At 35.2% G+C, this 15,718-nt stretch overlaps 1 pseudogene; it reads right to left on the bottom strand.

The window, feature by feature from the left end:
* The window catches only part of LOC141665608 (uncharacterized), a 149,641-nt pseudogene that overhangs the window by 110,506 nt on the left and 23,417 nt on the right, over positions 1-15,718 (bottom strand).

Here is a 15,718-nt window from a genome sequence, read left to right as displayed (position 1 = left end):
CACCAGCTTTGTATTCAAATTTCGCAATTTCTTAGAATCCTTCCTTCCTTATTAAACATTAGCTCTATCTTTGTTCTCATTTCTCTTACCCCAGTTCTTAATTTCGGGAAAGTTTTCGGGCCTGATATACTAGGTAAAATCCATCACCTTCCAGATCCATTAGTCGTGTCGCTTCTTGACTTAGTTGAAATACACGACTTTACTTTTCATAAGCATTCCAATTTAACTTTATAAAATAAACCTGAAGTGGTAAATGACAACAAAGCATATTATTTTTTTGTAATTGATAACACGCGCACACGCAGGGGGATCGAAATCCTGACCTCCCGCAAGAAGTACAAGAGCTCAACCACTACACCAACACTTTGTTGGCGATAACAAAGCATATTTGCTGATGTTAAAGGATGAAATCTAGGTATTATGTATGTTGATCTAATTATGAAGCTCTCATTTTATTTTAAAACTCGCTTTTTTATTTGTTGGCTACTCTTTATTAACTATTTAATCTTATAGTTCTATAAAAAGTCTAAGCTTCATTATATTATGCTTACAAGTTTACAATCATTGTTAAGGAAGCTCACGGCTTTGGCTATTCGATTCAATCCCCATGCATAATACTCATCCCTGCATAAAAATCATTTAGTATAGCTTAAAACGAAACCACATGTACTTAGATATTTTAATCATTTTTTCAATGTTTCTTGCAATTCTACGTGGTATATGTCCCTCTGCCATGATATAATACTAGAAAGATGAACAATAACCATGATTTTGTTAGCAAGGGATAGTCGGCTAGGTTGTACCCTAAAACGACAATAATTGCACTTCAACTAAAACAAAGGATCTACAATACGAAAGCACAAAACTTGACAGCGTTAATCAAAACAATTATCAAGAACAAGATTCAACAAAATGTGGGACAAACCATGTCACCTGGGCTCTTATTTCAAGACAAACTATATTACACGGGCTCTTAATTTTAAAGACCTTTGACATGGGTATTGAAACTCTTTAAGTCTTGACACTTCACTTTCTTTTCCCTATATTTCTTAAATTTTAAAAACATGCAAAAGATCACAAGATTGCAGAATCTGACAATTGGACACCAAAAATCGAGTCCAGGCAACAGAAGAGACAAGTTTGTGTTAAAAATAAATAATATATTTTTGACTATTAAAATAATAGAATTGTGTGGGAGTCTCTAAAATAATCTTGGTACATGAATTAGTATTTTTCTATGTTCAATATATTGGTGTAGGTACATGTAATCTCTAGATACATGTATCTTGGTCAAGTGATGTCTATTGAAGTCTAAGAGTTATCTTGATCTTTCTATGGAGTCCTATATAAAGCCTTGTACCAAGTCATTTGTAATTGAGTAATTTTTCAAGTAATACATTTCTTCTCCTAAATTGTCTTGTGTGAGTTTGAGTTAGATCTTTTCTTCCAACAAAGTGGTATCAAGAGCCAAAGGTTCTACTTTTACTTGTCTTCAAAGAAGGCTTGTGTGGTGTAAAGAAGAAGGAGATCATGGCAAATGGAATGTCTCAATGGAAAATGCCAAAGTTCACCAAAGATAATTATGAGAATTGGTGCATTCGTATGAAGGTGATCCTTGGAGCAAATGATGTGTGGGAAATTGTGGAGAAAGGATTGGAGGTGCCCGAAAATGAAGCAAATTTGAATCAAGTTCAAAAAGATCAACTTCAAGGCCAAAGAAAGAAGGATCAAAAGGCGATCATGATCATTCATCAATGTTTGGATGATTCTATGTTACAAAAAGTGGCTTCCGCAACGACGTCAAAGAAAGTTTGGGATACTCTCAAATCTTCTTTTAGTGGCGATGCTAAAGTAAAGGGAGTTCGGCTACAAACACTTCGTGGCGAGTTTGAGGCTTTGCGAATGAAGGAATCTGAATCAATCTCGGATTATTTTTCAAGGGTCTTGACCGTGGTCAATCAAATGAAATGCAATGGAGAAGAGGTAAGTGATGTTCGTGTTATTGAAAAAGTTCTTCGTTCACTTGGCTCTAAATTTGATTATAAAGTTGTGGCAATTGAGGAGGCTAAAGATATAGATTAAATGACTATTGATGAGCTTATGGGATCATTACAAGCCCATGAAGAAAAAATGTTAAAGAAGGAGCCAATTGAACAAGCCTTACAATTAAAGTTATCTTTTAAATATAATAATTGAAGGTATATGAGGAGCCAAAGAGGTCTTGGACAAGGACGTGGAAGAGGATTTCTATATGGACAAGGAAGAGGTTGTGGCCAACAAAGGGAGGAAAGTCAAAAGTATGAAAGATTGTACGAGACAAGAAATTCAAGAGGTCATGGAAGAGGAAGAGTTACACCAAGGTATGGCAAGTCAAATGTTAAATGCTATAATTGTCAAAAATTTGGTCACTATGCTTCCGAGTGTCACGCTTCAAAAAATCAAGTGGAGAAGAAAGCTAATTTTTTTGAAGATAAAGGCAATGTTGATGAGCCCACTTTGCTTCTAGCGTATAAAGGAGAAGTAAATTGTGAAGATAATTTGTGGTATCTTGATGGCGGCGCAAGTTATCATATGTGTGGCAATAAAAATTTGTTCATGGATCTTGATGAGAAAGTAAATGGAAAAGTCACTTTTGGAGACTCTTCGGGAGTGCCCATCATAGGCAAAGGTAACATCTTAGTTCGCTTGAAAAATGGAGATCATAATTTTATTTCAATTGTTTATTATGTGCCTAGCATGAAAAATAATATCTTGAGTTTGGGGCAACTAATGGACAAAGGCTATACCATCACCATGAAAGATGGATTTCTCAATTTGAGAGATTCTAATGATAATTTAATTGCAAAGGTGCCTATGACCAAGAATCGTATGTTTATTCTCAAAATTCAAAATGATGTTGTAAAATGTCTTAAGGCTTGTGTTGGAGATTCTTCTTGGCTTTGGTATCTTAGGTTTGGGCACTTGAACTTTGATGGACTAAATTCACTATCAAAGACGCATATGGTGAATGGATTGCCTCACATCAACCATCCAAACCAAATTTGTGAAGGATGTCTTTTCGGAAAATAATCAAGAAAGAGCTTTCCAAAGGAATCTATGTCAAGAACAAATGAGCCACTTGAACTCATTCACTCCGATGTATGTGGGCCTTTTAATCCTCCATCTTTTAGTAAGAATCGCTATTTCTTGTTATTCATTGATGATTTTAGCCGAAAGACATGGGTGTACTTTCTCAAAGAAAAGTCTTAAGTTTTTAAATGCTTCAAAAAGTTCAAAGCCCAAGTTGAAAAAGAGACCAAGTATCAAATAAAAGCCATTCGTTTGGATCGAGGAGGAGAATTTAATTCAAAGGAGTTCTTGCAATTTTGTGAAGCTCATGGTATTAGATGACCTGCAACGGTTCCAAGATCACCGCAACAAAATGGAGTCGCCGAAAGAAAAAATAGGAGCATTCTTAACATGGCTCGAAGTATGCTAAAGAGCAAGAATATGCCTAAGGAATTTTGGGCCGAAGTGGTAGATTGTGCCGTCTAATTGTCAAATAGATGTTCCACGAGAAGTGTTAAAGACATAACTCCACAACAAGCATGGAAAGGAAAGAGACCATCTATTGCTCACTTAAGAGTTTTTGGAAGCATACTTATGCACACGTCGATGATGAGCTAAGAACAAAGTTGGATTACAAGAGTGAAAAGTATGTGTTTGTTGGCTATGATGCAAGAGCAAAGGGGTACAAACTTTACAACCCCATCAATGGAAAGATTGTTATTAGTCGAGATGTTGTATTTGACGAAGCGAGCTCATGGGATTTGAGCAATACACAAGAAGATTATAATTTCTTCCCATTTGTTGATGAAGAAAGTGAAGAAAATATCACTCCTCCCACATCACCACGAGCAACAAGTGATGGACAAACTCCTTTATCTTCTTCAAGTGATGATGACGAGACACCACCAAGACATTATAGAAGTCTTGGAGAAATATACGATGAAACAGAAGAGGTTCCCGCTATTTCCGACTTAACACTTCTTTGTCTTCTAGCGGAAACCGAACCAACAAGCTTCAAAAAAGCCGTGCAAGATGAAAGGTGGAAGAAAGCAATGGACGACGAGATTGAGTCTATAAAGAAGAATGACACATGGGAGTTAGCAACACTTCCAAAAGGACAAAAAGCTATTGGTGTAAAGTGGATTTATAAGGTGAAGAAGAATGCCCAAGGTAAGGTGGAAAAATATAAGGAAAGATTGGTGGCCAAAGGCTACAATCAAAGACATGGAGTTGATTATGATGAAGTTTTTTCCCCGGTTGCAAGAATGGAGACTATAAGGCTAATCATCTCATTAGCGGCTCAAAATGGATGGAAAGTTCATCAAATGGATGTGAAGTCCATTTTCTTGAATGGTGTTCTTGAAGAAACCGTGTATGTGGAGCAACCATTGGGATATATCATAAAAGGACAAGAAGGAAAAGTGTTAAAGTTAAAGAAGGCCTTGTACGGATTGAAACAAGCGCTGATGGCTTGGAATAGTAGACTTGACAAATACTTTCAAGCTCAAGGATTTTACAAGTGTCCTCATGAACATGCTCTATATGCCAAGTTTGCTAAAAATGGAGAATTTCTTCTTGCGTGCTTGTATGTGGATGGTTTAATATTCACGGGAAATAGTCCAAGTATGTTTGAGAAATTTAAACAAGACATGATAAGAGAATTTGAGATGACCGATATTGGGCTTATGTCATATTATCTTGGCATTGAAGTAAAGCAAATGGATGATGGAATACTAATATCACAAGGAAGCTATACAAGGGAGATTTTGAAGAAATTCAAGATGGAAAATTGTCAAGCCATAAGCACCCCCATTGATTGTGGAACGAAGTTGTCGAAATTTGAAGAATGTGAGAAGGTGGATCCTACATATTTCAAAAGTCTTGTGGGAAGTTTGAGATATTTGACATGCACGAGGCCCGACATACTCTATAGTGTTGGACTTATTAGTCGCTGTATGGAGGCTCCAACAAAAACACATATGAAGGCGGCCAAGAGAATTCTTCGTTATCTCAAAGGCACAATGGATTATGGATTGTTGTATCATTACTCAAATGAGTTCAAACTTGTTGGTTATTATGATAGTGATTGGGCCGGTGACATTGATGATCGAAAGAGTACCACCGGATATGTATTCTTTATTGGTGACACATCTTTTTCATGGAGTTCAAAGAAACAACCCATTGTTACCCTGTCCACTTGTGAGGCGGAGTATGTGGCGGCGTTTTCTTGTGTTTGTCAAGCTATATGGCAAAAGAGAATTTTGGAAGAGCTCCACATGCCACAAAATGAGTCCACGGAAGTATTGGTTGATAACAAGTTGGTAATAGCTTTGGACAAAAATTCGGTGTTTCATGAACGGAGCAAGCACATTGATACAAAATATCACTTTTTTCGGGAATGCATCGGAAGGCGTGAAGTGGAGTTGAATTATGTGAAGTCCCAAGATCAAATTAGTGACATATTTACAAAGCCTCTCAAAAGTGACGCCTTCAACAAATTCCGAAGTCTACTTGGGATAGTCAAAATTAAGGGGGGTGTTAAAAATAAATAATATATTTTTGACTATTAAAATAATAGAATTGTGTTGGAGTCTCTAGAATAATCTTGGTACATGAATTAGTATTTTTCTATGTTCAATGTATTGGTGTAGGTACATGTAATCTCTAGATACATGTATCTTGGTCAAGTGATGTCTATTGGAGTCTAAGAGTTATCTAGATCTTTCTATGGAGTCCTATATAAATCCTTGTACCAAGTCATTTGTAATCAAGTAATTTTTCAAGTAATACATTTCTTCTCCTAAATTTTCTTGTGTGAGTTTGAGTGAGATCCTTTCTTCCAACAGTTTGTGCTAAAACAGAGAAAGTATTAAAAATGATTAGCCATTTTTAGGCTAGTAGCAACTGGAAGTACAGGTAAATAAGGATATCCTTGGACAAGGAACTAATTTAAATTCAAAAAACTTGAATATACCTTTGTGTACCTTCTAGTTTTAATTCCTTGATCTTTTCTGATAATGGCATAACAGGTTCTTTAACAATGTAGATAGTAACCTTTGTGGAATGACCATCAGAAGTTTCAGCCTCGGTACCGTGTAGGAACGATAAAATGTTTGGATGTCTGACCTGGAAAGGGAACGTTTAAAATATATTCAAAAATTCTAGCCAAATATTTATTTTAAAATAATACTGCATCAATTAAATTAACAGGAAGTTCAGGGACAATCTACACACAAAATTTATGAGGGCAAGAAATATATTAATGTTAAATTTATTTTAGCAGCAACACCATTATAGATCCTCAAGCACAAACATGGAGATCTGTACATGCAAAGAAGCTTGCTTGTGCAACCCTATGCCTACCAATTGAAGATAGTACACTAGAATTTCGATTGTACATCCGATTAATTTCAATTATACGTCCATCGGTAACTACCGTTCGAAGACGCTTGATTTAACAACCCAACTAATTAAGGTTTCTCAAGATAATACTTATTTAAATCCAAACTCCATTAAAATCCGATAAAACTTTACAAATTCTCAAAAATACAATAAAGTTACAATTCTTGAATTAAAATACAACTAAATTACAACCATGCCAACAAACTCTCAGAAAAAGTTAAGAAAGGCCAAACTACTCAAAGTTCCATAACTCACACATTTCCCATAAGTAGCCCGCCTAAGTAAGAATACCTGCCGGAGGAATACAAAGAGAACAAAGGACCGACAGTGAGCGAAAGGCTCATATACAGAAAATGATCGTGTCTTTGACAAGGAGTTGCTTCAAGATTTAGAAGAAGGTGAAGTCAGAAGAGAAGACAACTGAAGTCAATTAGCTCAAAACCTAATGTAATATGATTAGAGCTTTATGAATCAAGACAGAATAATGTAGTTATATGTTCAGGCTAGAGGAACATCTATCTTATATTCACTTGTAAATTTCTTATGGAATCTGGAAAATGTTAAATATAATCCAGAACTTTTCTGCTATTTACTTTGCATTACTGTTTATATCTTTTTCTTATTTGTTAGTTGAGTTATCCTCTAGGTATTTGTTGTTATTGTCTAACAAGCAAATAGGGGGAGATTGAAAGGCATATGTCATAGCCTATTTGTTTATTCGAGGATTTAACTCAACTCAAATAAGAATGTAATAAGTAAATAGTGGATCTATCGTCAGAGAGATCTCACAGAGTAACATATGTCAAAGGATTAAGAAGCATTGTTCATCTATAGACTTGATTACTTAATTCACTGGAAGAAGTCAAGAAATTGATCAAGCCTCAGTGATATAAATCAAGATTATGGATTTAATCAAGTGATAGAGATCTCATCAGGGTATCAATTAATTACAAGGATTTAGTCTGAAGAAAATCAAGAGTATCAAGGTCAAGGCTTGAAGAAACGTCACGGAAGTTAGTCACTCATGAACCAGACAGTACATCGAGTGTCAACATTGAAGTGGTGGAATTGATTCATAATTGACAGTAATTTTCAGAAGATTTTCAGAAGAATGGTTGTTGCTCAAGATTAGTATTAATTCTCTATTAATTAATTAAGTCAAATAATTTAATTAAGAAAATAAATTATATCTGCAAAGATTAATTTATTGATTAATTGAATTAATTGATTAATTACTTCAGAATTATTATTAAGGATTTTCAGAATTGTTATTAGATTAAAATCTATTAATAGTTCAGTAAGACAATATGATTTGAACTACTATGACAATCGGTATGACAATTGATAGTCATACCGAAAGTCTTGCTAGTTCATTCGGATTGTCTTGCTAGCTATTGGGATTGTCTTGCTAGTTCAAAAGGATAGTCTCACCGAAAGTCCTACCAGTTCAAATGGATTGTCATGCCAGTTCATTTGATTGTCTTGCCGAAAGTCTTGCTGATTCAACTGGATTGTTTTGTTTACTTAAACAAAAAAAAAGTAGAAGACATTCATGCAATTATTCATACAGAACACACAAGTCAAGAACAAGCAGAAAAGAAAAACAAGCAGCAATATTTCATCTTTTCATCTGCTTTATTCAAGATCAAAATTCTAGATTGTAAAATTAAATCCAAACCACTAGAATTATTTATCTTGTTCTTGTGTAACAATCTAGCGGATTAAAATCCCTAGAACTTAATCTCAAATCGCATTTAGCATTTGATCTTTTTATTGCAAAAATAGAAAAAGTTCATGTCGAATTTATTCTAGATTTGTAATAATTGATTTGAGATTAATCCCTTGTAAACGATACCGTTGTTGTAACACCTTTCAAGTTTAATAAAAGTTTTATTTAACTTGAATTTTGTTTCACATTTTTATTCCGCATTTTATTCGATTAAACGGTATTGTTTGTATTCAACCCCCCTTCTACAAACAAATTGGGACCTAACAATTGGTATCAGAGCCTTCTGATTAACGTACAAATCAAGATCCTAGACTTTTGTGTTTCTTTCACTCCTTGAATTTTTTATTCACTCAAAAATTCATAATGACTACACAAAAAGTTGGAACCGTTAAAATTCCACTATTCGATAAAGAAAATTATGTTATGTGGAAGAAGAAGATGATATTGTTTTTACAAGTTACTAATCCCAAATATCTGGAAGTGTTAAAGAAGGGTCCAAAAATTCCTATGGTTATTGAACCAGAGGTAATAGAAAATGATGTGGTGATCACCAAAGCTAGAACTTATGTGAAAGATCCTGAGGATTTCTCTCCTGCTGAAATAGAAAAAGCCTCCCTGGATGCTAGCCTTCAATTAATTTTAGTAGATTCCCTTGATCCCTTGATGAATAGACATGTGATGAATTGTAAAGATTCCAAACATATATGGGAAACTATTGAGGTTATTAATGAAGGCACAGAGGAAGTTAGGGAGAATAAGTTAGAAATCCTAACCTCTGAGTATGAATACTTTAAATCCAATCCAGGAGAAGGAATCACTGAAGTATTTGAGAGGTACAATGCATTGATCAATAACCTGAACATTAATGGTAAATACTATTCCATCAGGGAGGTCAACAAAAAGTTCCTTTTAACACTGCCAACTCATCTCGAACATAGAATCACTGCCATAAGAGAAGCAAGAGATCTGAGTGAGATTTCTTTGGAAAGGCTCTATGGTGTGTTAAAGACTTATGAGTTGGAGCAGATTCAGCAGAAGGAAGTTTACGGGAAAGGAAGAGTGGTCAGCACGTCTACTGCTCTAGTAGCTGATGAACAACAACAACAACCACAATATCAACAACAATCTCAACAGTCAGAAAGAATGGTACAGTCTTCCAAGGTTGAAGAAAATGTGATAGTAGCAGAATTTGATCCTCCTACTACAAATCAATCAGGAGATGATTTTTATTCCTTGGAAGAACTGGAGCAATTGGAGGATGAGTCAATGGCCCTGATTGTTAAGAGATTCTCAAATATCAGATTCAAAAGGAATCCCAAGTTCAAGTACAAGTCCAACTACAACAGATTCCAGAAAGGTGGATCTTCATCCTCTAACACCAGCAGTGGTGGGTATAAAACAGGGATGGTTGATCGAAGCACCATTCGATGCTTCAACTGCAATGAGTTGGGACACTTTGCCACAGAATGCAGGAAGCCAAAACAAGTTAGGAAGAACTCTTACGATTCTAATCAGAAGAGTAAATCTGAAAGGGCTTACCCGGCAAAGGGAAGAAGTTGGGATGATACTGACAGTGAAGATGAAGAAGTTGGGAATCTTGCTCTCATGGCTAGTGATGCAAATACCTCATCGTCAAGAAAAGAGGTAAAATTTACTGATGCTGAATTAGTTTATCATCTAGGAGGTTCCTTAGATTGTGCTCGTCGTGATAATGAATTGTTAAATCAACAAATCAAAGACCTTGAGAAAGAGGTCAATGAATTAAGACTTGTGCACATTAATCTAGATAAATTAAAAGAACAAGTATCTTTTCTAGAGAATAGAGTTGACTGTTATAGACAACTTGAAACTATTCTCAAAGACAAGATCACCGGTCTTGAGGCTAAGGTTAAAGCTTACTTTAATTCTTGTTCGAAGTCCAAAGAGTTTTACAATAAGCAAGCTGTTAATCAAACATCTGGAATAGGTTATGATTACAATGCTGCTATTGGAAAATTAGGCATAAACTCCCCTCCTCATGTCTGTGCTAAAGGCAGGGAAGTACCACATGTGCTTAAGGGTGTTGATGAACCCCTCTATAAAGAATCAATTGCTGAACCATTTGATGAGACCTCATTTATTATTCAAGAAGAAATCCGTGCTGAAGATAATGCTAATGAGAAAGCTGTCTCCAAGTCAAGTGTGTCAAAAGTTCCAGTCAAGGTTGTGAAAGCAGTTGAGACTAACTCAGACACACATGAGTTGGATAACACAAATGCCATGTCTACCATGCATAAGTTGCCTATTGTTAATCCCTCTCATAAAGCATGTGGTGTTCCTGATTGTATGTCTTGTGCTTTTAATCTGATGTATGCTTATTTTAATGATAAGCATGTTTCTAATGATAAGACTACTCCTCGTCAGCATGTGAATAATAGAAAGCATGATAGGTCTAAGACTGCTAGTCCTCCTAAAGCTAGAAAGGAGACATTCGTGCCTAAGCCTAAACATAAATTTGTCAAGGCTGTTCACAAGGTCAAATGTCCAGTCATTGAGAAAGTTGAGAATATTAAAATTAAGAATGTTGTTTTGCCTGATAAAGGCCAATTTTACAAATATGCCGGACCCAGCCAAGCTTGGGTTCCGAAGAAGGTCTAATCCATTTGTATTGCAGGGCATTAAACAGGTACAACCGGTAGTGTGGATTCTTGACAGCGGATCGTCAAGACATATGACCGGAGATAGAGCCCTGCTATCAAATGTGGTTGAGAAAGCTGGCCCAGTGGTTACCTTTGGAGATAACAGCAAAGGTTTAACGGAGGGATATGGCAGTTTGCTAGCTGGAAATGTTATCATTGAAAATGTGTATGTTGTGCAAGGACTTGAACACAATCTGCTTAGCATTAGTTAGTTCTGTGACAACGGCTACAATGTTTTATTCGACAAGCTGAAGTGTCAGATTCTGCACAAGAAAAGTGAAAAACCCTCCTTGATGGGAATCCGGAAAGGAAATCTGTTCGTAGCTGACATGAACTCTGGAAGCAATCCTGAAGTCAATTGTTTCTATGCAAAGGCATCGTCAGATGAGAGTTGGCTATGGCACAAGAGACTTTCTCATCTCAATTTCAAAACAATGAATTCTCTTGTAAAAAGAGAATTGGTAAGAGGTCCGCCTCAGCTGGAATTCTCTCCAGATGGACTATGTGAGGCTTTCCAGAAAGGAAAGTCAAAGAAAGCAAGTCACAGAGGCACTGACACATCTTCCATAACTGGTGTTCTGCAATTATTGCACATGGATTTATTTGGACCAGTTAATGTCCTTTCGATGTCAAAGAAGTGTTACTGTCTTGTGATAGTTGATGACTATTCCAAGTATACGTGGGTTTTATTTCTTCACTCTAAGGATGAAACACCACAAGTTGTGATTGATCATATCAAGATGATTGAGTTAGATTCTAATGTCCCTGTTAGGGCAATAAGGTCAGATAATGGAACAGAATTCAAGAATTCACTTCTCAATGGATTCTGTACAGACAAAGGGATTACCAGACAATTTTCAGCTCCTAGAACCCCTCAGCAAAATGGAGTGGTAGAAAGGAAGAATCGTACATTGATTGAAGCTGCAAGAACGATGTTAAGTGAATAAGGTCTTCCAATGTACTTTTGGGCTGAAGCTGTCAGTACTGCATGTTATACTCAGAATCGAACTCTAATCAACAAAGACTTCATGAAAACTCCTTATGAGATTTTGAATGAACAGAAACCTTCTATCAAATACTTTCATGTATTTGGTGCCAGATGCTTCGTGCTCAAGGATGGAGATGATCATCGTGGTAAATTCGAGGCAAAGGCATATGAGGGTATTTTTTTGGATATGAAAGAAGATCATACAGAGTGTATATCATTGATCAACACAAAGTAACTGAAAGTGTCAATGTTACATTTGATGACACTAAACTCCCTAGTATCCAAACTGAAGATCCTTCTGAGAAACTGAAGTTTGAGGATATGTCAGATTCAGAATCAGAACATGGTCAAGAACCTGAGGTTGTTGCTGGTGAAGAACCTGTTAATCATGATGATACTCAAGGTAATAGTGATGGAAACTTTGGCAACAATGGAGATACCACTGCTACTGACGGAGAATCTTCAAGTCAACATGACAACAACTCAGGGGGAGATGCTGAAGGATCATCTAGTAGGACACAACATCCCAATGAATTTCAAGGCGAATCATCAAGATCAAATCTTCCAAGACAGACTGTCTGGAATAAAGCTCATCCTTTTGAGTTGATTATTGGTGATCCAGATGTTGGAGTCAGAACTAGACGTGCTACTCAAAATGAGTGTCTGTTCTCAGGATTTCTTTCTGAGATGGAACCTAAAAAGATTGAGGAAGCACTGACTGATCTAGATTGGGTGATTGCTATGCAAGATGAGCTCAATCAGTTTGAAAGTCAACAAGTCTGGAAACTGGTACCTAGACCTACACACAAGAAAGTTGTTGGTACTAGGTGGGTATTCAGGAATAAACTAGATGAAGATGGTGTGGTTACAAGAAACAAGGCAAGACTGGTAGCAAAAGGGTATTCACAAGCTGAAGGCATTGATTATGATGAAACCTATGCTCCAGTGGCTAGACTAGAGGCCATCAGGATATTTTTGGCATTTGCAGCATTCTCTAACTTTAAAGTTTATCAAATGGATGTCAAGAGCGCCTTTCTGAATGGAAAGCTGGATGAAGAGGTATATGTAGAGCAACCTCCTGGTTTTGAAGATCCAGATCATTTGGATTTTGTCTTCTTTCTTTTCAAGGCTATCTATGGGCTCAAACAGTCTCCAAGAAAATGGTATGACACTCTCTCTGAATTTCTTATTGAAAATAGCTTTATTAGAGGTGTCATAGATAAAACTCTCTTTTCTAAAAAACATAAGAATGATACTATATTAGTCCAAGTCTATGTGGATGATATAATATTTGGGTCTACTAATGATAATCTCTGTAAGAGATTTGCTAAGTTAATGCACATCAAGTTTGAAATGAGCATGATGGGAGAGCTGAAGTTCTTTCTTGGATTACAAGTAAATCAAAGGTTAGATGGAACATTTATTTGTCAATCCAAGTATCTCAAGGAACTCCTCAAAAAGTACAATCTAGAGGATTCTGCATCAGCAAGGACTCTATCAACTACAGCTGTCAAGCTTGGACCATGTGAAAACTCCATTAAGGTAGATGTCACAAGCTACAGAGGTATGATTGGCTCGTTACTCTATCTTACTACAAGTAGACCAGATATTATGTATGCTACATGCTTATGTACAAGGTTCCAAGCGGATCCTAGAGATATTCATCTCGTTGCTGTTATACGAATCTTAAGATATCTTAAGGGAACACCAAATCTAGGTATTTGGTACCCTAAAGAATCTGGTTTTAACCTTGTTGGATATATAGATTCAGATTATGCAGGAAGTGTTGTTGATAGGAAAAGCACCTCAGGGAGTTGTCAATTCCTAGGTAGCAGACTAGTCTCGTGGTTCAGCAAGAAATAACAAACAGTTTCCAACTCAACGGCCGAGGCTGAATATATTGCTGCTGGAAGCTGCTGTGCTCAGATCTTGTGGATTAGGAACCAGCTACGAGACTATGGCTCTGTATTGAAAAAAATTCCTATTTTATGTGACAATACAAGTGCAATAGCCATCACCAACAACCCTGTGCAGCACTCGAGGACAAAGCACATTGACATCAGGTATCATTTTATTAGAGAGCACGTCATGAATGGTACCGTTGAACTATTTTTTGTTCTAACAGAAGAACAAATAGCAGATATTTTCACTAAACCACTTGATGAATCCACATTTACCAGATTAGTTGGTAAATTGGGTATGTTGAATAGTTTTAGTGATTAATCTAGTTAATATCCGAGATCTGTTCTTGAATGAATTTACAAATAAATTTTTCATAAATGAAAAATTCATTTGCAAATTTATTTTATCATTTTATCATATTTCTTGCTTATTTCTATATAATTTTTATTATCTTATCTTATTTATTTACTCAACTTGTTAATTTTAATGTCTTAGAATATTTTATTTTCTCTAAAAATATTTTTCTATGAATTTAATTTGTTAAAATTCAAAAGAAATCTATTTTTGGACTGAAAATATTATTATCTCTGAAATATTTTAATTATTTTATTTATGTAAATATTTTCTGCAATATTCATTTCAGTTTTCTGAAATTGAAATATTTTATATATTCTGTTTTTTTTATGTGTTCTAACAGTTTTTATGTTAATTATTCAGTATATTTAAATACTTAATTTATGTTATACTAGAATGACAATCGGCAAGACAATTGAAATTGTCTTGCTGAAAGTCATTCGAGTACTAATACTTGTTTATTTTTAAATCAGATTAATTTTATAACTGGCAAGATAATCGGTATGACTATTGATTGCCATGCCAGTAATAAAATTAATATCAGACTTTTTATGTTTTATTTTGTACTGGTATGACAATCGGTATGACTATCAGATTGTCATACCAGTTATATATTATTATTTGTTTTTTTTGTTTGTTTTGTTTTGTCTTTAAGCTGGTGTGACAATCGGTATGACAATCGGTATGACAATCCGATTGTCATACCAGTTATACTACTTAATCATTTTTGTGTGTGTTTTAAGTTTCATCAGTTCAGTTTTTTTTTGTTTTTCAAAAATTCCATCAGTTATCTCTCTCTCTCTCTCTCTCTCATATTCGAATCAAACTCAACTGCTTCCTTGTCTTCCTTGCTCGAGTTTTTACTCAGCATACAAAAATCATCACTCCTGTGATATATACATACAAGTATATACATACAGAAGTGCTGTTGAATTTTTGTTTAAAAAAAATCTGTTTGTGTTTGGAGATTTTGGGTATTTTTTAATTTTAATTTCTGTTTTGTGTCTTTTGGCTTTTCAAATCTGCGTTTGTGAGTTAAGAATTTTAACGAGATACATTTCTGTCTAAATGTTTCGATTATAATTAATTTAATTCGAATTATTAAATTAATTTAATTAATTCGAATTTTCTTAATATTATTCTTAAAATTCTGAAAGTGTGTGTCTTATTATTATTTTAAATGGCTCTCAATTTCCAAATTGTCACGCATAATCAGGTTGGTTATTTTAATCCAGAAAAATGTGATGTGGAAAAATTTAAGCCATGGATTAGATTTTTAAATGACCATTCGATTGTTAGCTCTGCTATTAAATCAAATGTGCTTTTAAATGTCGATCTACTTAGACTGATTTGCACAACCTCTACTGTGGCCGATGATTCAAAATCTTTTTCATTCACCGTGGCAAACACACAGTATGTGGTTGATGAAACAGTCGTCAATCCAGCTTTAAATTTTTCTATGGACAATTTCTGTAATTTGCCCTCTGAAAATGATATCACAAACTTTTTCCATGCTATTCACTATCAGGGGGTGATCAATTTAACAAAACTTTCAAAATCCAATTTGGTGTCTGAATGGGACATTTTCTTCGATACACTTTCTAAAGTGTTTGTCAA

Source organism: Apium graveolens, chromosome 6 (genome assembly GCF_009905375.1).
Source record: "Apium graveolens cultivar Ventura chromosome 6, ASM990537v1, whole genome shotgun sequence".
In the NCBI taxonomy this organism is placed as follows: Eukaryota; Viridiplantae; Streptophyta; class Magnoliopsida; order Apiales; family Apiaceae; genus Apium; species Apium graveolens.
Note: the sequence above shows the minus strand (reverse complement) of the source record. Positions and strands in the feature narration are given on the sequence as shown.